Source organism: Rhinoderma darwinii, chromosome 3 (assembly GCF_050947455.1).
Source record: "Rhinoderma darwinii isolate aRhiDar2 chromosome 3, aRhiDar2.hap1, whole genome shotgun sequence".
NCBI lineage: Eukaryota > Metazoa > Chordata > Amphibia > Anura > Rhinodermatidae > Rhinoderma > Rhinoderma darwinii.
The window spans coordinates 412,062,749-412,088,004 of record NC_134689.1 but is presented as its reverse complement, the minus strand read 5'-3'; the positions used below and the strand labels follow the sequence as shown (position 1 = coordinate 412,088,004).

General features: G+C 32.4%; 19 non-coding genes across 19 annotated transcripts; all 19 read left to right on the top strand.

Annotated features, from left to right (window-relative positions):
* The first annotated feature begins 2,291 nt into the window (after positions 1-2,291).
* Positions 2,292-2,364, top strand: TRNAR-UCG (transfer RNA arginine (anticodon UCG)). The gene has a single exon. It is a non-coding gene; the product is annotated as a tRNA-Arg (tRNA).
* Positions 2,365-3,509: 1,145 nt separating this feature from the next.
* On the top strand, positions 3,510-3,582 carry TRNAR-UCG (transfer RNA arginine (anticodon UCG)). Its single transcript has one exon. It is a non-coding gene; the product is annotated as a tRNA-Arg (tRNA).
* A 537-nt stretch (positions 3,583-4,119) lies between these two features.
* TRNAR-UCG (transfer RNA arginine (anticodon UCG)) lies at positions 4,120-4,192 on the top strand. Its single transcript has one exon. It is a non-coding gene; the product is annotated as a tRNA-Arg (tRNA).
* A 1,145-nt stretch (positions 4,193-5,337) lies between these two features.
* TRNAR-UCG (transfer RNA arginine (anticodon UCG)) lies at positions 5,338-5,410 on the top strand. Its single transcript has one exon. It is a non-coding gene; the product is annotated as a tRNA-Arg (tRNA).
* Positions 5,411-5,761: 351 nt separating this feature from the next.
* Positions 5,762-5,834, top strand: TRNAR-UCG (transfer RNA arginine (anticodon UCG)). The gene has a single exon. It is a non-coding gene; the product is annotated as a tRNA-Arg (tRNA).
* A 1,143-nt stretch (positions 5,835-6,977) lies between these two features.
* TRNAR-UCG (transfer RNA arginine (anticodon UCG)) lies at positions 6,978-7,050 on the top strand. The gene has a single exon. It is a non-coding gene; the product is annotated as a tRNA-Arg (tRNA).
* Positions 7,051-8,193: 1,143 nt separating this feature from the next.
* On the top strand, positions 8,194-8,266 carry TRNAR-UCG (transfer RNA arginine (anticodon UCG)). The gene has a single exon. It is a non-coding gene; the product is annotated as a tRNA-Arg (tRNA).
* Positions 8,267-8,617: 351 nt separating this feature from the next.
* On the top strand, positions 8,618-8,690 carry TRNAR-UCG (transfer RNA arginine (anticodon UCG)). The gene has a single exon. It is a non-coding gene; the product is annotated as a tRNA-Arg (tRNA).
* A 1,144-nt stretch (positions 8,691-9,834) lies between these two features.
* On the top strand, positions 9,835-9,907 carry TRNAR-UCG (transfer RNA arginine (anticodon UCG)). Its single transcript has one exon. It is a non-coding gene; the product is annotated as a tRNA-Arg (tRNA).
* Positions 9,908-11,054: 1,147 nt separating this feature from the next.
* On the top strand, positions 11,055-11,127 carry TRNAR-UCG (transfer RNA arginine (anticodon UCG)). The gene has a single exon. It is a non-coding gene; the product is annotated as a tRNA-Arg (tRNA).
* A 538-nt stretch (positions 11,128-11,665) lies between these two features.
* TRNAR-UCG (transfer RNA arginine (anticodon UCG)) lies at positions 11,666-11,738 on the top strand. Its single transcript has one exon. It is a non-coding gene; the product is annotated as a tRNA-Arg (tRNA).
* Positions 11,739-13,498: 1,760 nt separating this feature from the next.
* On the top strand, positions 13,499-13,571 carry TRNAR-UCG (transfer RNA arginine (anticodon UCG)). The gene has a single exon. It is a non-coding gene; the product is annotated as a tRNA-Arg (tRNA).
* A 1,149-nt stretch (positions 13,572-14,720) lies between these two features.
* On the top strand, positions 14,721-14,793 carry TRNAR-UCG (transfer RNA arginine (anticodon UCG)). The gene has a single exon. It is a non-coding gene; the product is annotated as a tRNA-Arg (tRNA).
* A 1,149-nt stretch (positions 14,794-15,942) lies between these two features.
* Positions 15,943-16,015, top strand: TRNAR-UCG (transfer RNA arginine (anticodon UCG)). The gene has a single exon. It is a non-coding gene; the product is annotated as a tRNA-Arg (tRNA).
* A 538-nt stretch (positions 16,016-16,553) lies between these two features.
* TRNAR-UCG (transfer RNA arginine (anticodon UCG)) lies at positions 16,554-16,626 on the top strand. The gene has a single exon. It is a non-coding gene; the product is annotated as a tRNA-Arg (tRNA).
* A 4,059-nt stretch (positions 16,627-20,685) lies between these two features.
* On the top strand, positions 20,686-20,758 carry TRNAR-UCG (transfer RNA arginine (anticodon UCG)). The gene has a single exon. It is a non-coding gene; the product is annotated as a tRNA-Arg (tRNA).
* A 1,568-nt stretch (positions 20,759-22,326) lies between these two features.
* Positions 22,327-22,399, top strand: TRNAR-UCG (transfer RNA arginine (anticodon UCG)). Its single transcript has one exon. It is a non-coding gene; the product is annotated as a tRNA-Arg (tRNA).
* A 1,144-nt stretch (positions 22,400-23,543) lies between these two features.
* TRNAR-UCG (transfer RNA arginine (anticodon UCG)) lies at positions 23,544-23,616 on the top strand. The gene has a single exon. It is a non-coding gene; the product is annotated as a tRNA-Arg (tRNA).
* Positions 23,617-24,763: 1,147 nt separating this feature from the next.
* TRNAQ-UUG (transfer RNA glutamine (anticodon UUG)) lies at positions 24,764-24,836 on the top strand. The gene has a single exon. It is a non-coding gene; the product is annotated as a tRNA-Gln (tRNA).
* The last annotated feature ends 420 nt before the right edge of the window (positions 24,837-25,256 follow it).

Below are 25,256 nucleotides of genomic sequence, written 5' to 3'. Positions count from 1 at the left end.
GGAACTCAACATTTTCCAAAAATTAGGAACATGTGAGACCGTGTGGCATAATGGATAAGGCGTTTGACTTCGGATCAGCAGATTGAGGGTTCGAGTCCCTTCATGGTCGCAGCTTTTAAGTGCTCTTCAGATGACCTTCTAAGCATTTGGGTCCTTTCCTGGTTGCAACAGCTAAGTTTTAGATGCTTTCTTAATTTGATGACATACTTGGTGTCGTTATAGGCTATATTTCTACATGATTGATAGTGAATATTTTTATATGGCTAGTCAGCAGTTACCAGAAGTGAGATTTTAATCCATACCTATATTTAAGTACTGTAATACACAATATTAAGAAAATGTTTTTTTTTATAAATTTGGGCACTCGGTCATTTTTACAAAATACCTAAAAATGTATAAAAAAAATCTTTTTCTGCTAGGCTCCAGGAACTCAACATTTTCCAAAAATTAGGAACATGTGAGACCGTGTGGCCTAATGGATAAGGCGTCTGACTTCGGATAAGAAGATTGAGGGTTCGAGTCCCTTCATGGTTGCAGCTTTTAAGTGCTCTTCAGATGACCTTCTAAGCATTTGAGTCCTTTCCTGGTTGCAACAGCTAAGTTTTAGATGCTTTCTTAATTTGATGACATACTTGGTGTCGTTATAGGCTATATTTCTACATGATTGATAGTGAATATTTTTATATGGCTAGTCAGCAGTTACCAGAAGTGAGATTTTAATCCATGCCTATATTTATAGACCATAACACACAATATTGTGAAAATATTTATTCTTAAATCTGGGCACACGATCATTTTTACTAAATACCCGTAAATACCTAAAAAAAAAAAAAAACTTTTTCACTCCTATATTTAAATACCACAACACACAATATTGAGAAAATGTTATCAGAAGTGAGATTTGAATCCATACCTATATTTAAGTACTGTAATACACAATATTAAGAAAATGTTTTTTTTATAAATTTGGGCACTCGGTCATTTTTACAAAATACCTAAAAATGTATAAAAAAAATCTTTTTCTGCTAGGCTCCAGGAACTCAACATTTTCCAAAAATCAGGAACATGTGAGACCGTGTGGCCTAATGGATAAGGCGTCTGACTTCGGATCAGAAGATTGAGTGTTCGAGTCCCTTCATGGTTGCAGCTTTTAAGTGCTCTTCAGATGACCTTCTAAGCATTTGAGTCCTTTCCTGGTTGCAACAGCTAAGTTTTAGATGCTTTCTTAATTTGATGACATACTTGGTGTCGTTATAGGCTATATTTCTACATGATTGATAGTGAATATTTTTATATGGCTAGTCAGCAGTTACCAGAAGTGAGATTTTAATCCATGCCTATATTTATAGACCATAACACACAATATTGTGAAAATATTTATTCTTAAATCTGGGCACACGATCATTTTTACTAAATACCCGTAAATATCTAAAAAAAAACAAAAACTTTTTCACTCCTATATTTAAATACCACAACACACAATATTGAGAAAATGTTATCAGAAGTGAGATTTGAATCCATACCTATATTTAAGTACTGTAATACACAATATTAAGAAAATGTTTTTTTTATAAATTTGGGCACTCGGTCATTTTTACAAAATACCTAAAAATGTATAAAAAAAATCTTTTTCTGCTAGGCTCCAGGAACTCAAAATTTTCCAAAAATCAGGAACATGTGAGACCGTGTGGCCTAATGGATAAGGCGTCTGACTTCGGATCAGAAGATTGAGTGTTCGAGTCCCTTCATGGTTGCAGCTTTTAAGTGCTCTTCAGATGACCTTCTAAGCATTTGAGTCCTTTCCTGGTTGCAACAGCTAAGTTTTAGATGCTTTCTTAATTTGATGACATACTTGGTGTCGTTATAGGCTATATTTCTACATGATTGATAGTGAATATTTTTATATGGCTAGTCAGCAGTTACCAGAAGTGAGATTTTAATCCATGCCTATATTTATAGACCATAACACACAATATTGTGAAAATATTTATTCTTAAATCTGGGCACACGATCATTTTTACTAAATACCCGTAAATATCTAAAAAAAAACAAAAACTTTTTCACTCCTATATTTAAATACCACAACACACAATATTGAGAAAATGTTATCAGAAGTGAGATTTGAATCCATACCTATATTTAAGTACTGTAATACACAATATTAAGAAAATGTTTTTTTTATAAATTTGGGCACTCGGTCATTTTTACAAAATACCTAAAAATGTATAAAAAAAATCTTTTTCTGCTAGGCTCCAGGAACTCAACATTTTCCAAAAATCAGGAACATGTGAGACCGTGTGGCCTAATGGATAAGGCGTCTGACTTCGGATCAGAAGATTGAGGGTTCGAGTCCCTTCATGGTTGCAGCTTTTAAGTGCTCTTCAGATGACCTTCTAAGCATTTGAGTCCTTTCCTGGTTGCAACAGCTAAGTTTTAGATGCTTTCTTAATTTGATGACATACTTGGTGTCGTTATAGGCTATATTTCTACATGATTGATAGTGAATATTTTTATATGGCTAGTCAGCAGTTACCAGAAGTGAGATTTTAATCCATGCCTATATTTATAGACCATAACACACAATATTGTGAAAATATTTATTCTTAAATCTGGGCACACGATCATTTTTACTAAATACCCGTAAATATCTAAAAAAAAAACAAAAACTTTTTCACTCCTATATTTAAATACCACAACACACAATATTGAGAAAATGTTATCAGAAGTGAGATTTGAATCCATACCTATATTTAAGTACTGTAATACACAATATTAAGAAAATGTTTTTTTTATAAATTTGGGCACTCGGTCATTTTTACAAAATACCTAAAAATGTATAAAAAAAATCTTTTTCTGCTAGGCTCCAGGAACTCAACATTTTCAAAAAATTAGGAACATGTGAGACCGTGTGGCATAATGGATAAGGCGTTTGACTTCGGATCAGCAGATTGAGGGTTCGAGTCCCTTCATGGTCGCTGCTTTTAAGTGCTCTTCAGATGACCTTCTAAGCATTTGGGTCCGTTCCTGGTTGCAACAGCTAAGTTTTAGATGCTTTCTTAATTTGATGACATACGTGTCGTTATAGGCTATATTTCTACATGATTGATAGTGAATATTTTTATATGGCTAGTCAGCAGTTACCAGAAGTGAGATTTTAATCCATGCCTATATTTATAGACCAGAACACACAATATATTGAAAATATTTATTCTTAAATCTGGGCACACGATCATTTTTACTAAATACCCGTAAATATCTAAAAAAAAAAAAAAACTTTTTCACTCCTATATTTAAATACCACAACACACAATATTGAGAAAATGTTATCAGAAGTGAGATTTGAATCCATACCTATATTTAAGTACTGTAATACACAATATTAAGAAAATGTTTTTTTTATAAATTTGGGCACTCGGTCATTTTTACAAAATACCTAAAAATGTATAAAAAAAATCTTTTTCTGCTAGGCTCCAGGAACTCAACATTTTCCAAAAATTAGGAACATGTGAGACCGTGTGGCCTAATGGATAAGGCGTCTGACTTCGGATCAGAAGATTGAGGGTTCGAGTCCCTTTATGGTTGCAGCTTTTAAGTGCTCTTCAGATGACCTTCTAAGCATTTGAGTCCTTTCCTGGTTGCAACAGCTAAGTTTTAGATGCTTTCTTAATTTGATGACATACTTGGTGTCGTTATAGGCTATATTTCTACATGATTGATAGTGAATATTTTTATATGGCTAGTCAGCAGTTACCAGAAGTGAGATTTTAATCCATGCCTATATTTATAGACCATAACACACAATATTGTGAAAATATTTATTCTTAAATCTGGGCACACGATCATTTTTACTAAATACCCGTAAATATCTAAAAAAAAACAAAAACTTTTTCACTCCTATATTTAAATACCACAACACACAATATTGAGAAAATGTTATCAGAAGTGAGATTTGAATCCATACCTATATTTAAGTACTGTAATACACAATATTAAGAAAATGTTTTTTTTATAAATTTGGGCACTCGGTCATTTTTACAAAATACCTAAAAATGTATAAAAAAAATCTTTTTCTGCTAGGCTCCAGGAACTCAACATTTTCCAAAAATCAGGAACATGTGAGACCGTGTGGCCTAATGGATAAGGCGTCTGACTTCGGATCAGAAGATTGAGGGTTCGAGTCCCTTCATGGTTGCAGCTTTTAAGTGCTCTTCAGATGACCTTCTAAGCATTTGAGTCCTTTCCTGGTTGCAACAGCTAAGTTTTAGATGCTTTCTTAATTTGATGACATACTTGGTGTCGTTATAGGCTATATTTCTACATGATTGATAGTGAATATTTTTATATGGCTAGTCAGCAGTTACCAGAAGTGAGATTTTAATCCATGCCTATATTTATAGACCATAACACACAATATTGTGAAAATATTTATTCTTAAATCTGGGCACACGATCATTTTTACTAAATACCCGTAAATATCTAAAAAAAAAACAAAAACTTTTTCACTCCTATATTTAAATACCACAACACACAATATTGAGAAAATGTTATCAGAAGTGAGATTTGAATCCATACCTATATTTAAGTACTGTAATACACAATATTAAGAAAATGTTTTTTTTATAAATTTGGGCACTCGGTCATTTTTACAAAATACCTAAAAATGTATAAAAAAAATCTTTTTCTGCTAGGCTCCAGGAACTCAACATTTTCAAAAAATTAGGAACATGTGAGACCGTGTGGCATAATGGATAAGGCGTTTGACTTCGGATCAGCAGATTGAGGGTTCGAGTCCCTTCATGGTCGCTGCTTTTAAGTGCTCTTCAGATGACCTTCTAAGCATTTGGGTCCGTTCCTGGTTGCAACAGCTAAGTTTTAGATGCTTTCTTAATTTGATGACATACGTGTCGTTATAGGCTATATTTCTACATGATTGATAGTGAATATTTTTATATGGCTAGTCAGCAGTTACCAGAAGTGAGATTTTAATCCATGCCTATATTTATAGACCAGAACACACAATATATTGAAAATATTTATTCTTAAATCTGGGCACACGATCATTTTTACTAAATACCCGTAAATATCTAAAAAAAACAAAAAACTTTTTCACTCCTATATTTAAATACCACAACACACAATATTGAGAAAATGTTATCAGAAGTGAGATTTGAATCCATACCTATATTTAAGTACTGTAATACACAATATTAAGAAAATGTTTTTTTTATAAATTTGGGCACTCGGTCATTTTTACAAAATACCTAAAAATGTATAAAAAAAATCTTTTTCTGCTAGGCTCCAGGAACTCAACATTTTCCAAAAATTAGGAACATGTGAGACCGTGTGGCCTAATGGATAAGGCGTCTGACTTCGGATCAGAAGATTGAGGGTTCGAGTCCCTTTATGGTTGCAGCTTTTAAGTGCTCTTCAGATGACCTTCTAAGCATTTGAGTCCTTTCCTGGTTGCAACAGCTAAGTTTTAGATGCTTTCTTAATTTGATGACATACTTGGTGTCTTTATAGGCTATATTTCTACATGATTGATAGTGAATATTTTTATATGGCTAGTCAGCAGTTACCAGAAGTGAGATTTTAATCCATACCTATATTTAAGTACTGTAATACACAATATTAAGAAAATGTTTTTTTTATAAATTTGGGCACTCGGTCATTTTTACAAAATACCTAAAAATGTATAAAAAAAATCTTTTTCTTCTAGGCTCCAGGAACTCAACATTTTCCAAAAATTAGGAACATGTGAGACCGTGTGGCCTAATGGATAAGGTGTCTGACTTCGGATCAGAAGATTGAGGGTTCGAGTCCCTTCATGGTCGCAGCTTTTAAGTGCTCTTCAGATGACCTTCTAAGCATTTGAGTCTTTTCCTGCTTGCAACAGCTAAGTTTTAGATGCTTTCTTAATTTGATGACATACTTGGTGTCGTTATAGGCTATATTTCTACATGATTGATAGTGAATATTTTTATATGGCTAGTCAGCAGTTACCAGAAGTGAGATTTTAATCCATGCCTATATTTATAGACCATAACACACAATATTGTGAAAATATTTATTCTTAAATCTGGGCACACGATCATTTTTACTAAATACCCGTAAATATCTAAAAAAAAACAAAACTTTTTCACTCCTATATTTAAATACCACAACACACAATATTGAGAAAATGTTATCAGAAGTGAGATTTGAATCCATACCTATATTTAAGTACTGTAATACACAATATTAAGAAAATGTTTTTTTTATAAATTTGGGCACTCGGTCATTTTTACAAAATACCTAAAAATGTATAAAAAAAATCTTTTTCTGCTAGGCTCCAGGAACTCAACATTTTCCAAAAATTAGGAACATGTGAGACCGTGTGGCATAATGGATAAGGCGTTTGACTTCGGATCAGCAGATTGAGGGTTCGAGTCCCTTCATGGTCGCAGCTTTTAAGTGCTCTTCAGATGACCTTCTAAGCATTTGGGTCCTTTCCTGGTTGCAACAGCTAAGTTTTAGATGCTTTCTTAATTTGATGACATACGTGTCGTTATAGGCTATATTTCTACATGATTGATAGTGAATATTTTTATATGGCTAGTCAGCAGTTACCAGAAGTGAGATTTTAATCCATGCCTATATTTATAGACCATAACACACAATATTGTGAAAATATTTATTCTTAAATCTGGGCACACGATCATTTTTACTAAATACCCGTAAATATCTAAAAAAAAACAAAAACTTTTTCACTCCTATATTTAAATACCACAACACACAATATTGAGAAAATGTTATCAGAAGTGAGATTTGAATCCATACCTATATTTAAGTACTGTAATACACAATATTAAGAAAATGTTTTTTTTATAAATTTGGGCACTCGGTCATTTTTACAAAATACCTAAAAATGTATAAAAAAAATCTTTTTCTGCTAGGCTCCAGGAACTCAACATTTTCCAAAAATCAGGAACATGTGAGACCGTGTGGCCTAATGGATAAGGCGTCTGACTTCGGATCAGAAGATTGAGGGTTCGAGTCCCTTCATGGTTGCAGCTTTTAAGTGCTCTTCAGATGACCTTCTAAGCATTTGAGTCCTTTCCTGGTTGCAACAGCTAAGTTTTAGATGCTTTCTTAATTTGATGACATACTTGGTGTCGTTATAGGCTATATTTCTACATGATTGATAGTGAATATTTTTATATGGCTAGTCAGCAGTTACCAGAAGTGAGATTTTAATCCATGCCTATATTTATAGACCATAACACACAATATTGTGAAAATATTTATTCTTAAATCTGGGCACACGATCATTTTTACTAAATACCCGTAAATATCTAAAAAAAAACAAAACTTTTTCACTCCTATATTTAAATACCACAACACACAATATTGAGAAAATGTTATCAGAAGTGAGATTTGAATCCATACCTATATTTAAGTACTGTAATACACAATATTAAGAAAATGTTTTTTTTATAAATTTGGGCACTCGGTCATTTTTACAAAATACCTAAAAATGTATAAAAAAAATCTTTTTCTGCTAGGCTCCAGGAACTCAACATTTTCCAAAAATTAGGAACATGTGAGACCGTGTGGCATAATGGATAAGGCGTTTGACTTCGGATCAGCAGATTGAGGGTTCGAGTCCCTTCATGGTCGCAGCTTTTAAGTGCTCTTCAGATGACCTTCTAAGCATTTGGGTCCTTTCCTGGTTGCAACAGCTAAGTTTTAGATGCTTTCTTAATTTGATGACATACGTGTCGTTATAGGCTATATTTCTACATGATTGATAGTGAATATTTTTATATGGCTAGTCAGCAGTTACCAGAAGTGAGATTTTAATCCATGCCTATATTTATAGACCATAACACACAATATTGTGAAAATATTTATTCTTAAATCTGGGCACACGATCATTTTTACTAAATACCCGTAAATATCTAAAAAAAAACAAAAACTTTTTCACTCCTATATTTAAATACCACAACACACAATATTGAGAAAATGTTATCAGAAGTGAGATTTGAATCCATACCTATATTTAAGTACTGTAATACACAATATTAAGAAAATGTTTTTTTTATAAATTTGGGCACTCGGTCATTTTTACAAAATACCTAAAAATGTATAAAAAAAATCTTTTTCTGCTAGGCTCCAGGAACTCAACATTTTCCAAAAATCAGGAACATGTGAGACCGTGTGGCCTAATGGATAAGGCGTCTGACTTCGGATCAGAAGATTGAGGGTTCGAGTCCCTTCATGGTTGCAGCTTTTAAGTGCTCTTCAGATGACCTTCTAAGCATTTGAGTCCTTTCCTGGTTGCAACAGCTAAGTTTTAGATGCTTTCTTAATTTGATGACATACTTGGTGTCTTTATAGGCTATATTTCTACATGATTGATAGTGAATATTTTTATATGGCTAGTCAGCAGTTACCAGAAGTGAGATTTTAATCCATACCTATATTTAAGTACTGTAATACACAATATTAAGAAAATGTTTTTTTTATAAATTTGGGCACTCGGTCATTTTTACAAAATACCTAAAAATGTATAAAAAAAATCTTTTTCTGCTAGGCTCCAGGAACTCAACATTTTCCAAAAATTAGGAACATGTGAGACCGTGTGGCCTAATGGATAAGGCGTCTGACTTCGGATCAGAAGATTGAGGGTTCGAGTCCCTTCATGGTTGCAGCTTTTAAGTGCTCTTCAGATGACCTTCTAAGCATTTGAGTCCTTTCCTGGTTGCAACAGCTAAGTTTTAGATGCTTTCTTAATTTGATGACATACTTGGTGTCGTTATAGGCTATATTTCTACATGATTGATAGTGAATATTTTTATATGGCTAGTCAGCAGTTACCAGAAGTGAGATTTTAATCCATGCCTATATTTATAGACCATAACACACAATATTGTGAAAATATTTATTCTTAAATCTGGGCACACGATCATTTTTACTAAATACCCGTAAATATCTAAAAAAAAACAAAAACTTTTTCACTCCTATATTTAAATACCACAACACACAATATTGAGAAAATGTTATCAGAAGTGAGATTTGAATCCATACCTATATTTAAGTACTGTAATACACAATATTAAGAAAATGTTTTTTTTATAAATTTGGGCACTCGGTCATTTTTACAAAATACCTAAAAATGTATAAAAAAAATCTTTTTCTGCTAGGCTCCAGGAACTCAACATTTTCAAAAAATTAGGAACATGTGAGACCGTGTGGCATAATGGATAAGGCGTTTGACTTCGGATCAGCAGATTGAGGGTTCGAGTCCCTTCATGGTCGCAGCTTTTAAGTGCTCTTCAGATGACCTTCTAAGCATTTGGGTCCTTTCCTGGTTGCAACAGCTAAGTTTTAGATGCTTTCTTAATTTGATGACATACGTGTCGTTATAGGCTATATTTCTACATGATTGATAGTGAATATTTTTATATGGCTAGTCAGCAGTTACCAGAAGTGAGATTTTAATCCATGCCTATATTTATAGACCATAACACACAATATTGTGAAAATATTTATTCTTAAATCTGGGCACACGATCATTTTTACTAAATACCCGTAAATATCTAAAAAAAAACAAAAACTTTTTCACTCCTATATTTAAATACCACAACACACAATATTGAGAAAATGTTATCAGAAGTGAGATTTGAATCCATACCTATATTTAAGTACTGTAATACACAATATTAAGAAAATGTTTTTTTTATAAATTTGGGCACTCGGTCATTTTTACAAAATACCTAAAAATGTATAAAAAAAATCTTTTTCTGCTAGGCTCCAGGAACTCAACATTTTCCAAAAATCAGGAACATGTGAGACCGTGTGGCCTAATGGATAAGGCGTCTGACTTCGGATCAGAAGATTGAGGGTTCGAGTCCCTTCATGGTTGCAGCTTTTAAGTGCTCTTCAGATGACCTTCTAAGCATTTGAGTCCTTTCCTGGTTGCAACAGCTAAGTTTTAGATGCTTTCTTAATTTGATGACATACTTGGTGTCGTTATAGGCTATATTTCTACATGATTGATAGTGAATATTTTTATATGGCTAGTCAGCAGTTACCAGAAGTGAGATTTTAATCCATGCCTATATTTATAGACCATAACACACAATATTGTGAAAATATTTATTCTTAAATCTGGGCACACGATCATTTTTACTAAATACCCGTAAATATCTAAAAAAAAAACAAAAACTTTTTCACTCCTATATTTAAATACCACAACACACAATATTGAGAAAATGTTATCAGAAGTGAGATTTGAATCCATACCTATATTTAAGTACTGTAATACACAATATTAAGAAAATGTTTTTTTTATAAATTTGGGCACTCGGTCATTTTTACAAAATACCTAAAAATGTATAAAAAAAATCTTTTTCTGCTAGGCTCCAGGAACTCAACATTTTCAAAAAATTAGGAACATGTGAGACCGTGTGGCATAATGGATAAGGCGTTTGACTTCGGATCAGCAGATTGAGGGTTCGAGTCCCTTCATGGTCGCTGCTTTTAAGTGCTCTTCAGATGACCTTCTAAGCATTTGGGTCCTTTCCTGGTTGCAACAGCTAAGTTTTAGATGCTTTCTTAATTTGATGACATACGTGTCGTTATAGGCTATATTTCTACATGATTGATAGTGAATATTTTTATATGGCTAGTCAGCAGTTACCAGAAGTGAGATTTTAATCCATGCCTATATTTATAGACCAGAACACACAATATATTGAAAATATTTATTCTTAAATCTGGGCACACGATCATTTTTACTAAATACCCGTAAATATCTAAAAAAAAAAAAAAAAACTTTTTCACTCCTATATTTAAATACCACAACACACAATATTGAGAAAATGTTATCAGAAGTGAGATTTGAATCCATACCTATATTTAAGTACTGTAATACACAATATTAAGAAAATGGTTTTTTTATAAATTTGGGCACTCGGTCATTTTTACAAAATACCTAAAAATGTATAAAAAAAATCTTTTTCTGCTAGGCTCCAGGAACTCAACATTTTCCAAAAATTAGGAACATGTGAGACCGTGTGGCCTAATGGATAAGGCGTCTGACTTCGGATCAGAAGATTGAGGGTTCGAGTCCCTTCATGGTCGCAGCTTTTAAGTGCTCTTCAGATGACCTTCTAAGCATTTGAGTCTTTTCCTGCTTGCAACAGCTAAGTTTTAGATGCTTTCTTAATTTGATGACATACTTGGTGTCTTTATAGGCTATATTTCTACATGATTGATAGTGAATATTTTTATATGGCTAGTCAGCAGTTACCAGAAGTGAGATTTTAATCCATGCCTATATTTATAGACCATAACACACAATATTGTGAAAATATTTATTCTTAAATCTGGGCACACGATCATTTTTACTAAATACCCGTAAATATCTAAAAAAAAACAAAAACTTTTTCACTCCTATATTTAAATACCACAACACACAATATTGAGAAAATGTTATCAGAAGTGAGATTTGAATCCATACCTATATTTAAGTACTGTAATACACAATATTAACAAAATGTTTTTTTTTATAAATTTGTGCACTCGGTCATTTTTACAAAATACCTAAAAATGTATAAAAAAAATATTTTTCTGCTAGGCTCCAGGAACTCAACATTTTCCAAAAATTAGGAATATGTGAGACCGTGTGGCCTAATGGATAAGGCGTCTGACTTCGGATCAGAAGATTGAGGGTTCGAGTCCCTTCGTGGTTGCAGCTTTTAAGTGCTCTTCAGATGACCTTCTAAGCATTTGAGTCCTTTCCTGGTTGCAACAGCTAAGTTTTAGATGCTTTCTTAATTTGATGACATACTTGGTGTCGTTATAGGCTATATTTCTACATGATTGATAGTGAATATTTTTATATGGCTAGTCAGCAGTTACCAGAAGTGAGATTTTAATCCATGCCTATATTTATAGACCATAACACACAATATTGTGAAAATATTTATTCTTAAATCTGGGCACACGATCATTTTTACTAAATACCTGTAAATATCTTAAAAAAAAACAAAAACTTTTTCACTCCTATATTTAAATACCACAACACACAATATTGAGAAAATGTTATCAGAAGTGAGATTTGAATCCATACCTATATTTAAGTACTGTAATACACAATATTAAGAAAATGTTTTTTTTATAAATTTGGGCACTCGGTCATTTTTACAAAATACCTAAAAATGTATAAAAAAAATCTTTTTCTGCTAGGCTCCAGGAACTCAACATTTTCCAAAAATTAGGAACATGTGAGACCGTGTGGCCTAATGGATAAGACGTCTGACTTCGGATCAGAATATTGAGGGTTCGAGTCCCTTCATGGTTGCAGCTTTTAAGTGCTCTTCAGATGACCTTCTAAGCATTTGAGTCCTTTCCTGGTTGCAACAGCTAAGTTTTAGATGCTTTCTTAATTTGATGACATACTTGGTGTCGTTATAGGCTATATTTCTACATGATTGATAGTGAATATTTTTATATGGCTAGTCAGCAGTTACCAGAAGTGAGATTTTAATCCATGCCTATATTTATAGACCATAACACACAATATTGTGAAAATATTTATTCTTAAATCTGGGCACACGATCATTTTTACTAAATACCTGTAAATATCTTAAAAAAAAACAAAAACTTTTTCACTCCTATATTTAAATACCACAACACACAATATTGAGAAAATGTTATCAGAAGTGAGATTTGAATCCATACCTATATTTAAGTACTGTAATACACAATATTAAGAAAATGTTTTTTTTATAAATTTGGGCACTCGGTCATTTTTACAAAATACCTAAAAATGTATAAAAAAAATCTTTTTCTGCTAGGCTCCAGGAACTCAACATTTTCCAAAAATTAGGAACATGTGAGACCGTGTGGCCTAATGGATAAGACGTCTGACTTCGGATCAGAATATTGAGGGTTCGAGTCCCTTCATGGTTGCAGCTTTTAAGTGCTCTTCAGATGACCTTCTAAGCATTTGAGTCCTTTCCTGGTTGCAACAGCTAAGTTTTAGATGCTTTCTTAATTTGATGACATACTTGGTGTCGTTATAGGCTATATTTCTACATGATTGATAGTGAATATTTTTATATGGCTAGTCAGCAGTTACCAGAAGTGAGATTTTAATCCATGCCTATATTTATAGACCATAACACACAATATTGTGAAAATATTTATTCTTAAATCTGGGCACACGATCATTTTTACTAAATACCTGTAAATATCTTAAAAAAAAACAAAAACTTTTTCACTCCTATATTTAAATACCACAACACACAATATTGAGAAAATGTTATCAGAAGTGAGATTTGAATCCATACCTATATTTAAGTACTGTAATACACAATATTAAGAAAATGTTTTTTTTATAAATTTGGGCACTCGGTCATTTTTACAAAATACCTAAAAATGTATAAAAAAAATCTTTTTCTGCTAGGCTCCAGGAACTCAACATTTTCCAAAAATTAGGAACATGTGAGACCGTGTGGCCTAATGGATAAGGCGTCTGACTTCGGATCAGAAGATTGAGGGTTCGAGTCCCTTCGTGGTTGCAGCTTTTAAGTGCTCTTCAGATGACCTTCTAAGCATTTGAGTCCTTTCCTGGTTGCAACAGCTAAGTTTTAGATGCTTTCTTAATTTGATGACATACTTTGTGTCGTTATAGGCTATATTTCTACATGATTGATAGTGAATATTTTTATATGGCTAGTCAGCAGTTACCAGAAGTGAGATTTTAATCCATGCCTATATTTATAGACCATAACACACAATATTGTGAAAATATTTATTCTTAAATCTGGGCACACGATCATTTTTACTAAATACCTGTAAATATCTTAAAAAAAAACAAAAACTTTTTCACTCCTATATTTAAATACCACAACACACAATATTGAGAAAATGTTATCAGAAGTGAGATTTGAATCCATACCTATATTTAAGTACTGTAATACACAATATTAAGAAAATGTTTTTTTTATAAATTTGGGCACTCGGTCATTTTTACAAAATACCTAAAAATGTATAAAAAAAATCTTTTTCTGCTAGGCTCCAGGAACTCAACATTTTCCAAAAATTAGGAACATGTGAGACCGTGTGGCCTAATGGATAAGACGTCTGACTTCGGATCAGAATATTGAGGGTTCGAGTCCCTTCATGGTTGCAGCTTTTAAGTGCTCTTCAGATGACCTTCTAAGCATTTGAGTCCTTTCCTGGTTGCAACAGCTAAGTTTTAGATGCTTTCTTAATTTGATGACATACTTGGTGTCGTTATAGGCTATATTTCTACATGATTGATAGTGAATATTTTTATATGGCTAGTCAGCAGTTACCAGAAGTGAGATTTTAATCCATGCCTATATTTATAGACCATAACACACAATATTGTGAAAATATTTATTCTTAAATCTGGGCACACGATCATTTTTACTAAATACCTGTAAATATCTTAAAAAAAAACAAAAACTTTTTCACTCCTATATTTAAATACCACAACACACAATATTGAGAAAATGTTATCAGAAGTGAGATTTGAATCCATACCTATATTTAAGTACTGTAATACACAATATTAAGAAAATGTTTTTTTTATAAATTTGGGCACTCGGTCATTTTTACAAAATACCTAAAAATGTATAAAAAAAATCTTTTTCTGCTAGGCTCCAGGAACTCAACATTTTCCAAAAATTAGGAACATGTGAGACCCTGTGGCCTAATGGATAAGGCGTCTGACTTCGGATCAGAAGATTGAGGGTTCGAGTCCCTTCATGGTTGCAGCTTTTAAGTGCTCTTCTGATGACCTTCTAAGCATTTGAGTCCTTTCCTGGTTGCAACAGCTAAGTTTTAGATGCTTTCTTAATTTGATGACATACTTGGTGTCGTTATAGGCTATATTTCTACATGATTGATAGTGAATATTTTTATATGGCTAGTCAGCAGTTACCAGAAGTGAGATTTTAATCCATGCCTATATTTATAGACCATAACACACAATATTGTGAAAATATTTATTCTTAAATCTGGGCACACGATCATTTTTACTAAATACCCGTAAATATCTAAAAAAAAACAAAAACTTTTTCACTCCTATATTTAAATAGCACAACACACAATATTGAGAAAATGTTATCAGAAGTGAGATTTGAATCCATACCTATATTTAAGTACTGTAATACACAATATTAACAAAATGTTTTTTTTTATAAATTTGTGCACTCGGTCATTTTTACAAAATACCTAAAAATGTATAAAAAAAATATTTTTCTGCTAGGCTCCAGGAACTCAACATTTTCCAAAAATTAGGAACATGTGAGACCGTGTGGCCTAATGGATAAGACGTCTGACTTCGGATCAGAATATTGAGGGTTCGAGTCCCTTCATGGTTGCAGCTTTTAAGTGCTCTTCAGATGACCTTCTAAGCATTTGAGTCCTTTCCTGGTTGCAACAGCTAAGTTTTAGATGCTTTCTTAATTTGATGACATACTTGGTGTCGTTATAGGCTATATTTCTACATGATTGATAGTGAATATTTTTATATGGCTAGTCAGCAGTTACCAGAAGTGAGATTTTAATCCATGCCTATATTTATAGACCATAACACACAATATTGTGAAAATATTTATTCTTAAATCTGGGCACACGATCATTTTTACTAAATACCTGTAAATATCTTAAAAAAAAACAAAAACTTTTTCACTCCTATATTTAAATACCACAACACACAATATTGAGAAAATGTTATCAGAAGTGAGATTTGAATCCATACCTATATTTAAGTACTGTAATACACAATATTAAGAAAATGTTTTTTTTATAAATTTGGGCACTCGGTCATTTTTACAAAATACCTAAAAATGTATAAAAAAAATCTTTTTCTGCTAGGCTCCAGGAACTCAACATTTTCCAAAAATTAGGAACATGTGAGACCCTGTGGCCTAATGGATAAGGCGTCTGACTTCGGATCAGAAGATTGAGGGTTCGAGTCCCTTCATGGTTGCAGCTTTTAAGTGCTCTTCTGATGACCTTCTAAGCATTTGAGTCCTTTCCTGGTTGCAACAGCTAAGTTTTAGATGCTTTCTTAATTTGATGACATACTTGGTGTCGTTATAGGCTATATTTCTACATGATTGATAGTGAATATTTTTATATGGCTAGTCAGCAGTTACCAGAAGTGAGATTTTAATCCATGCCTATATTTATAGACCATAACACACAATATTGTGAAAATATTTATTCTTAAATCTGGGCACACGATCATTTTTACTAAATACCCGTAAATATCTAAAAAAAAACAAAAACTTTTTCACTCCTATATTTAAATAGCACAACACACAATATTGAGAAAATGTTATCAGAAGTGAGATTTGAATCCATACCTATATTTAAGTACTGTAATACACAATATTAACAAAATGTTTTTTTTTATAAATTTGTGCACTCGGTCATTTTTACAAAATACCTAAAAATGTATAAAAAAAATATTTTTCTGCTAGGCTCCAGGAACTCAACATTTTCCAAAAATTAGGAATATGTGAGACCGTGTGGCCTAATGGATAAGGCGTCTGACTTCGGATCAGAAGATTGAGGGTTCGAGTCCCTTCGTGGTTGCAGCTTTTAAGTGCTCTTCAGATGACCTTCTAAGCATTTGAGTCCTTTCCTGGTTGCAACAGCTAAGTTTTAGATGCTTTCTTAATTTGATGACATACTTGGTGTCGTTATAGGCTATATTTCTACATGATTGATAGTGAATATTTTTATATGGCTAGTCAGCAGTTACCAGAAGTGAGATTTTAATCCATGCCTATATTTATAGACCATAACACACAATATTGTGAAAATATTTATTCTTAAATCTGGGCACACGATCATTTTTACTAAATACCTGTAAATATCTTAAAAAAAAACAAAAACTTTTTCACTCCTATATTTAAATACCACAACACACAATATTGAGAAAATGTTATCAGAAGTGAGATTTGAATCCATACCTATATTTAAGTACTGTAATACACAATATTAAGAAAATGTTTTTTTTATAAATTTGGGCACTCGGTCATTTTTACAAAATACCTAAAAATGTATAAAAAAAATCTTTTTCTGCTAGGCTCCAGGAACTCAACATTTTCCAAAAATGGATAAGGCGTCTGACTTCAGATCAGAAGATTGAGGGTTCGAGTCCCTTCATGGTTGCAGCTTTTAAGTGCTCTTCAGATGACCTTCTAAGCATTTGAGTCCTTTCCTGGTTGCAACAGCTAAGTTTTAGATGCTTTCTTAATTTGATGACATACTTGGTGTCGTTATAGGCTATATTTCTACATGATTGATAGTGAATATTTTTATATGGCTAGTCAGCAGTTACCAGAAGTGAGATTTTAATCCATGCCTATATTTATAGACCATAACACACAATATTGTGAAAATATTTATTCTTAAATCTGGGCACACGATCATTTTTACTAAATACCTGTAAATATCTTAAAAAAAAACAAAAACTTTTTCACTCCTATATTTAAATACCACAACACACAATATTGAGAAAATGTTATCAGAAGTGAGATTTGAATCCATACCTATATTTAAGTACTGTAATACACAATATTAAGAAAATGTTTTTTTTTATAAATTTGGGCACTCGGTCATTTTTACAAAATACCTAAAAATGTATAAAAAAAATCTTTTTCTGCTAGGCTCCAGGAACTCAACATTTTCCAAAAATGGATAAGGCGTCTGACTTCAGATCAGAAGATTGAGGGTTCGAGTCCCTTCATGGTTGCAGCTTTTAAGTGCTCTTCAGATGACCTTCTAAGCATTTGAGTCCTTTCCTGGTTGCAACAGCTAAGTTTTAGATGCTTTCTTAATTTGATGACATACTTGGTGTCGTTATAGGCTATATTTCTACATGATTGATAGTGAATATTTTTATATGGCTAGTCAGCAGTTACCAGAAGTGAGATTTTAATCCATGCCTATATTTATAGACCATAACACACAATATTGTGAAAATATTTATTCTTAAATCTGGGCACACGATCATTTTTACTAAATACCTGTAAATATCTTAAAAAAAAACAAAAACTTTTTCACTCCTATATTTAAATACCACAACACACAATATTGAGAAAATGTTATCAGAAGTGAGATTTGAATCCATACCTATATTTAAGTACTGTAATACACAATATTAAGAAAATGTTTTTTTTTATAAATTTGGGCACTCGGTCATTTTTACAAAATACCTAAAAATGTATAAAAAAAATCTTTTTCTGCTAGGCTCCAGGAACTCAACATTTTCCAAAAATGGATAAGGCGTCTGACTTCAGATCAGAAGATTGAGGGTTCGAGTCCCTTCATGGTTGCAGCTTTTAAGTGCTCTTCAGATGACCTTCTAAGCATTTGAGTCCTTTCCTGGTTGCAACAGCTAAGTTTTAGATGCTTTCTTAATTTGATGACATACTTGGTGTCGTTATAGGCTATATTTCTACATGATTGATAGTGAATATTTTTATATGGCTAGTCAGCAGTTACCAGAAGTGAGATTTTAATCCATGCCTATATTTATAGACCATAACACACAATATTGTGAAAATATTTATTCTTAAATCTGGGCACACGATCATTTTTACTAAATACCTGTAAATATCTTAAAAAAAAACAAAAACTTTTTCACTCCTATATTTAAATACCACAACACACAATATTGAGAAAATGTTATCAGAAGTGAGATTTGAATCCATACCTATATTTAAGTACTGTAATACACAATATTAAGAAAATGTTTTTTTTATAAATTTGGGCACTCGGTCATTTTTACAAAATACCTAAAAATGTATAAAAAAAATCTTTTTCTGCTAGGCTCCAGGAACTCAACATTTTCCAAAAATGGATAAGGCGTCTGACTTCAGATCAGAAGATTGAGGGTTCGAGTCCCTTCATGGTTGCAGCTTTTAAGTGCTCTTCAGATGACCTTCTAAGCATTTGAGTCCTTTCCTGGTTGCAACAGCTAAGTTTTAGATGCTTTCTTAATTTGATGACATACTTGGTGTCGTTATAGGCTATATTTCTACATGATTGATAGTGAATATTTTTATATGGCTAGTCAGCAGTTACCAGAAGTGAGATTTTAATCCATGCCTATATTTATAGACCATAACACACAATATTGTGAAAATATTTATTCTTAAATCTGGGCACACGATCATTTTTACTAAATACCTGTAAATATCTTTAAAAAAAACAAAAACTTTTTCACTCCTATATTTAAATACCACAACACACAATATTGAGAAAATGTTATCAGAAGTGAGATTTGAATCCATACCTATATTTAAGTACTGTAATACACAATATTAAGAAAATGTTTTTTTTTATAAATTTGGGCACTCGGTCATTTTTACAAAATACCTAAAAATGTATAAAAAAAATCTTTTTCTGCTAGGCTCCAGGAACTCAACATTTTCCAAAAATGGATAAGGCGTCTGACTTCAGATCAGAAGATTGAGGGTTCGAGTCCCTTCATGGTTGCAGCTTTTAAGTGCTCTTCAGATGACCTTCTAAGCATTTGAGTCCTTTCCTGGTTGCAACAGCTAAGTTTTAGATGCTTTCTTAATTTGATGACATACTTGGTGTCGTTATAGGCTATATTTCTACATGATTGATAGTGAATATTTTTATATGGCTAGTCAGCAGTTACCAGAAGTGAGATTTTAATCCATGCCTATATTTATAGACCATAACACACAATATTGTGAAAATATTTATTCTTAAATCTGGGCACACGATCATTTTTACTAAATACCTGTAAATATCTAAAAAAAAACAAAAACTTTTTCACTCCTATATTTAAATACCACAACACACAATATTGAGAAAATGTTATCAGAAGTGAGATTTGAATCCATACCTATATTTAAGTACTGTAATACACAATATTAAGAAAATGTTTTTTTTATAAATTTGGGCACTCGGTCATTTTTACAAAATACCTAAAATTGTATAAAAAAAATCTTTTTCTGCTAGGCTCCAGGAACTCAACATTTTCCAAAAATTAGGAACATGTGAGACCGTGTGGCCTAATGGATAAGGCGTCTGACTTCGGATCAGAAGATTGAGTGTTCAAGTCCCTTCATGGTTGCAGCTTTTAAGTGCTCTTCAGATGACCTTCTAAGCATTTGAGTCCTTTCCTGGTTGCAACAGCTAAGTTTTAGATGCTTTCTTAATTTGATGACATACTTGGTGTCGTTATAGGCTATATTTCTACATGATTGATAGTGAATATTTTTATATGGCTAGTCAGCAGTTACCAGAAGTGAGATTTTAATCCATGCCTATATTTATAGACCATAACACACAATATTGTGAAAATATTTATTCTTAAATCTGGGCACACGATCATTTTTACTAAATACCCGTAAATATCTAATAAAAAACAAAACTTTTTCACTCCTATATTTAAATACCACAACACACAATATTGAGAAAATGTTATCAGAAGTGAGTTTTGAATCCATACCTATATTTAAGTACTGTAATACACAATATTAAGAAAATGTTTTTTTTATAAATTTGGGCACTCGGTCATTTTTACAAAATACCTAAAAATGTATAAAAAAAATCTTTTTCTGCTAGGCTCCAGGAACTAAACATTTTCCAAAAACTGGGAACATGTGAGACTGTGTGGCCTAATGGATAAGGCGTCTGACTTCGGATCAGAAGATTGAGGGTTCGAGTCCCTTCATGGTTGCAGCTTATTAGTGCTCTTCAGATGACCTTCTAAGCATTTGAGTCCGTTCCTGGTTGCAACAGCTAAGTTTTAGATGCTTTCTTAATCTGATGACATACTTGGTGTCGTTATAGGCTATATTTCTACATGATTGATAGTGAATATTTTTATATGGCTAGTCAGCAGTTACCAGAAGTGAGATTTTAATCCATGCCTATATTTATAGACCATAACACACAATATTGTGAAAATATTTATTCTTAAATCTGGGCACACGATCATTTTTACTAAATACCCGTAAATATCTAATAAAAAACAAAACTTTTTCACTCCTATATTTAAATACCACAACACACAATATTGAGAAAATGTTATCAGAAGTGAGATTTGAATCCATACCTATATTTAAGTACTGTAATACACAATATTAAGAAAATGTTTTTTTTTATAAATTTGGGCACTCGGTCATTTTTACAAAATACCTAAAAATGTATAAAAAAAATCTTTTTCTGCTAGGCTCCAGGAACTCAACATTTTCCAAAAATTAGGAACATGTGAGACCGTGTGGCCTAATAGATAAGGTGTCTGACTTCGGATCAGAAGATTGAGGGTTCGAGTCCCTTCATGGTTGCAGCTTTTAAGTGCTCTTCAGATGACCTTCTAAGCATTTGAGTCCTTTCCTGGTTGCAACAGCTAAGTTTTAGATGCTTTCTTAATTTGATGACATACGTGTCCCTATAGGCTATATTTCTACATGATTGATAGTGAATATTTTTATATGGCTAGTCAGCAGTTACCAGAAGTGAGATTTTAATCCATGCCTATATTTATAGACCATAACACACAATATTGTGAAAATATTTATTCTTAAATCTGGGCACACGATCATTTTTACTAAATACCCGTAAATATCTAAAAAAAAACAAAAACTTTTTCACTTCTATATTTAAATACCACAACACACAATATTGAGAAAATGTTATCAGAAGTGAGATTTGAATCCATACCTATATTTAAGTACTGTAATACACAATATTAAGAAAATGTTTTTTTTATAAATTTGGGCACTCGGTCATTTTTACAAAATACCTAAAAATGTATAAAAAAAATCTTTTTCTGCTAGGCTCCAGGAACTCAACATTTTCCAAAAATTAGGAACATGTGAGACCGTGTGGCCTAATGGATAAGACGTCTGACTTCGGATCAGAATATTGAGGGTTCGAGTCCCTTCATGGTTGCAGCTTTTAAGTGCTCTTCAGATGACCTTCTAAGCATTTGAGTCCTTTCCTGGTTGCAACAGCTAAGTTTTAGATGCTTTCTTAATTTGATGACATACTTGGTGTCGTTATAGGCTATATTTCTACATGATTGATAGTGAATATTTTTATATGGCTAGTCAGCTGTTATCAGAAGTGAGTTTTGAATCCATACCTATATTTAAGTACTGTAATACACAATATTAAGAAAATGTTTTTTTTATAAATTTGGGCACTCGGTCATTTTTACAAAATACCTAAAAATGTATAAAAAAAATCTTTTTCTGCTAGGCTCCAGGAACTAAACATTTTCCAAAAACTGGGAACATGTGAGACTGTGTGGCCTAATGGATAAGGCGTCTGACTTCGGATCAGAAGATTGAGGGTTCGAGTCCCTTCATGGTTGCAGCTTATTAGTGCTCTTCAGATGACCTTCTAAGCATTTGAGTCCGTTCCTGGTTGCAACAGCTAAGTTTTAGATGCTTTCTTAATCTGATGACATACTTGGTGTCGTTATAGGCTATATTTCTACATGATTGATAGTGAATATTTTTATATGGCTAGTCAGCAGTTACCAGAAGTGAGATTTTAATCCATGCCTATATTTATAGACCATAACACACAATATTGTGAAAATATTTATTCTTAAATCTGGGCACACGATCATTTTTACTAAATACCCGTAAATATCTAATAAAAAACAAAACTTTTTCACTCCTATATTTAAATACCACAACACACAATATTGAGAAAATGTTATCAGAAGTGAGATTTGAATCCATACCTATATTTAAGTACTGTAATACACAATATTAAGAAAATGTTTTTTTTTATAAATTTGGGCACTCGGTCATTTTTACAAAATACCTAAAAATGTATAAAAAAAATCTTTTTCTGCTAGGCTCCAGGAACTCAACATTTTCCAAAAATTAGGAACATGTGAGACCGTGTGGCCTAATAGATAAGGTGTCTGACTTCGGATCAGAAGATTGAGGGTTCGAGTCCCTTCATGGTTGCAGCTTTTAAGTGCTCTTCAGATGACCTTCTAAGCATTTGAGTCCTTTCCTGGTTGCAACAGCTAAGTTTTAGATGCTTTCTTAATTTGATGACATACGTGTCCCTATAGGCTATATTTCTACATGATTGATAGTGAATATTTTTATATGGCTAGTCAGCAGTTACCAGAAGTGAGATTTTAATCCATGCCTATATTTATAGACCATAACACACAATATTGTGAAAATATTTATTCTTAAATCTGGGCACACGATCATTTTTACTAAATACCCGTAAATATCTAAAAAAAAACAAAAACTTTTTCACTTCTATATTTAAATACCACAACACACAATATTGAGAAAATGTTATCAGAAGTGAGATTTGAATCCATACCTATATTTAAGTACTGTAATACACAATATTAAGAAAATGTTTTTTTTATAAATTTGGGCACTCGGTCATTTTTACAAAATACCTAAAAATGTATAAAAAAAATCTTTTTCTGCTAGGCTCCAGGAACTCAACATTTTCCAAAAATTAGGAACATGTGAGACCGTGTGGCCTGATGGATAAGGCGTCTGACTTCGGATCAGAAGATTGAGGGTTCGAGTCCCTTCATGGTTGCAGCTTTTAAGTGCTCTTCAGATGACCTTCTAAGCATTTGAGTCCTTTCCTGGTTGCAACAGCTAATTTTTAGATGCTTTCTTAATTTGATGACATACTTGGTGTCGTTATAGGCTATATTTCTACATGATTGATAGTGAATATTTTTATATGGCTAGTCAGCAGTTACCAGAAGTGAGTTTTTAATCCATGCCTATATTTATAGACCATAACACACAATATTGTGAAAATATTTATTCTTAAATCTGGGCACACGATCATTTTTACTAAATACCCGTAAATATCTAATAAAAAACAAAACTTTTTCACTCCTATATTTAAATACCACAACACACAATATTGAGAAAATGTTATCAGAAGTGAGATTTGAATCCATACCTATATTTAAGTACTGTAATACACAATATTAACAAAATGTTTTTTTTTATAAATTTGGGCACTCGGTCATTTTTACAAAATACCTAAAAATGTATAAAAAAAATCTTTTTCTGCTAGGCTCCAGGAACTCAACATTTTTCCAAAAATTAGGAACATGTGAGACCGTGTGGCCTGATGGATAAGGCGTCTGACTTCGGATCAGAAGATTGAGGGTTTGAGTCCCTTCATGGTTGCAGCTTTTAAGTGCTCTTCAGATGACCTTCTAAGCATTTGAGTCCTTTCCTGGTTGCAACAGCTAAGTTTTAGATGCTTTCTTAATTTGATGACATACTTGGTGTCTTTATAGGCTATATTTCTACATGATTGATAGTGAATATTTTTATATGGCTAGTCAGCAGTTACCAGAAGTGAGATTTTAATCCATGCCTATATTTATAGACCATAACACACAATATTGTGAAAATATTTATTCTTAAATCTGGGCACACGATCATTTTTACTAAATACCCGTAAATATCTAAAAAAAAACAAAACTTTTTCACTCCTATATTTAAATACCACAACACACAATATTGAGAAAATGTTATCAGAAGTGAGATTTGAATCCATACCTATATTTAAGTACTGTAATACACAATATTAAGAAAATGTTTTTTTTATAAATTTGGGCACTCGGTCATTTTTACAAAATACCTAAAAATGTATAAAAAAAATCTTTTTCTGCTAGGCTCCAGGAACTCAACATTTTCCAAAAATTAGGAACATGTGAGACCGTGTGGCCTAATGGATAAGGCGTCTGACTTTGGATCAGAAGATTGAGGGTTCGAGTCCCTTCATGGTTGCAGCTTTTAAGTGCTCTTCAGATGACCTTCTAAGCATTTGAGTCCTTTCCTGGTTGCAACAGCTAAGTTTTAGATGCTTTCTTAATTTGATGACATACTTGGTGTCGTTATAGGCTATATTTCTACATGATTGATAGTGAATATTTTTATATGGCTAGTCAGCAGTTACCAGAAGTGAGATTTTAATCCATGCCTATATTTATAGACCATAACACACAATATTGTGAAAATATTTATTCTTAAATCTGGGCACACGATCATTTTTACTAAATACCCGTAAATATCTAAAAAAAACCAAAAACTTTTTCACTCCTATATTTAAATACCACAACACACAATATTGAGAAAATGTTATCAGAAGTGAGATTTGAATCCATACCTATATTTAAGTACTGTAATACACAATATTAAGAAAATGTT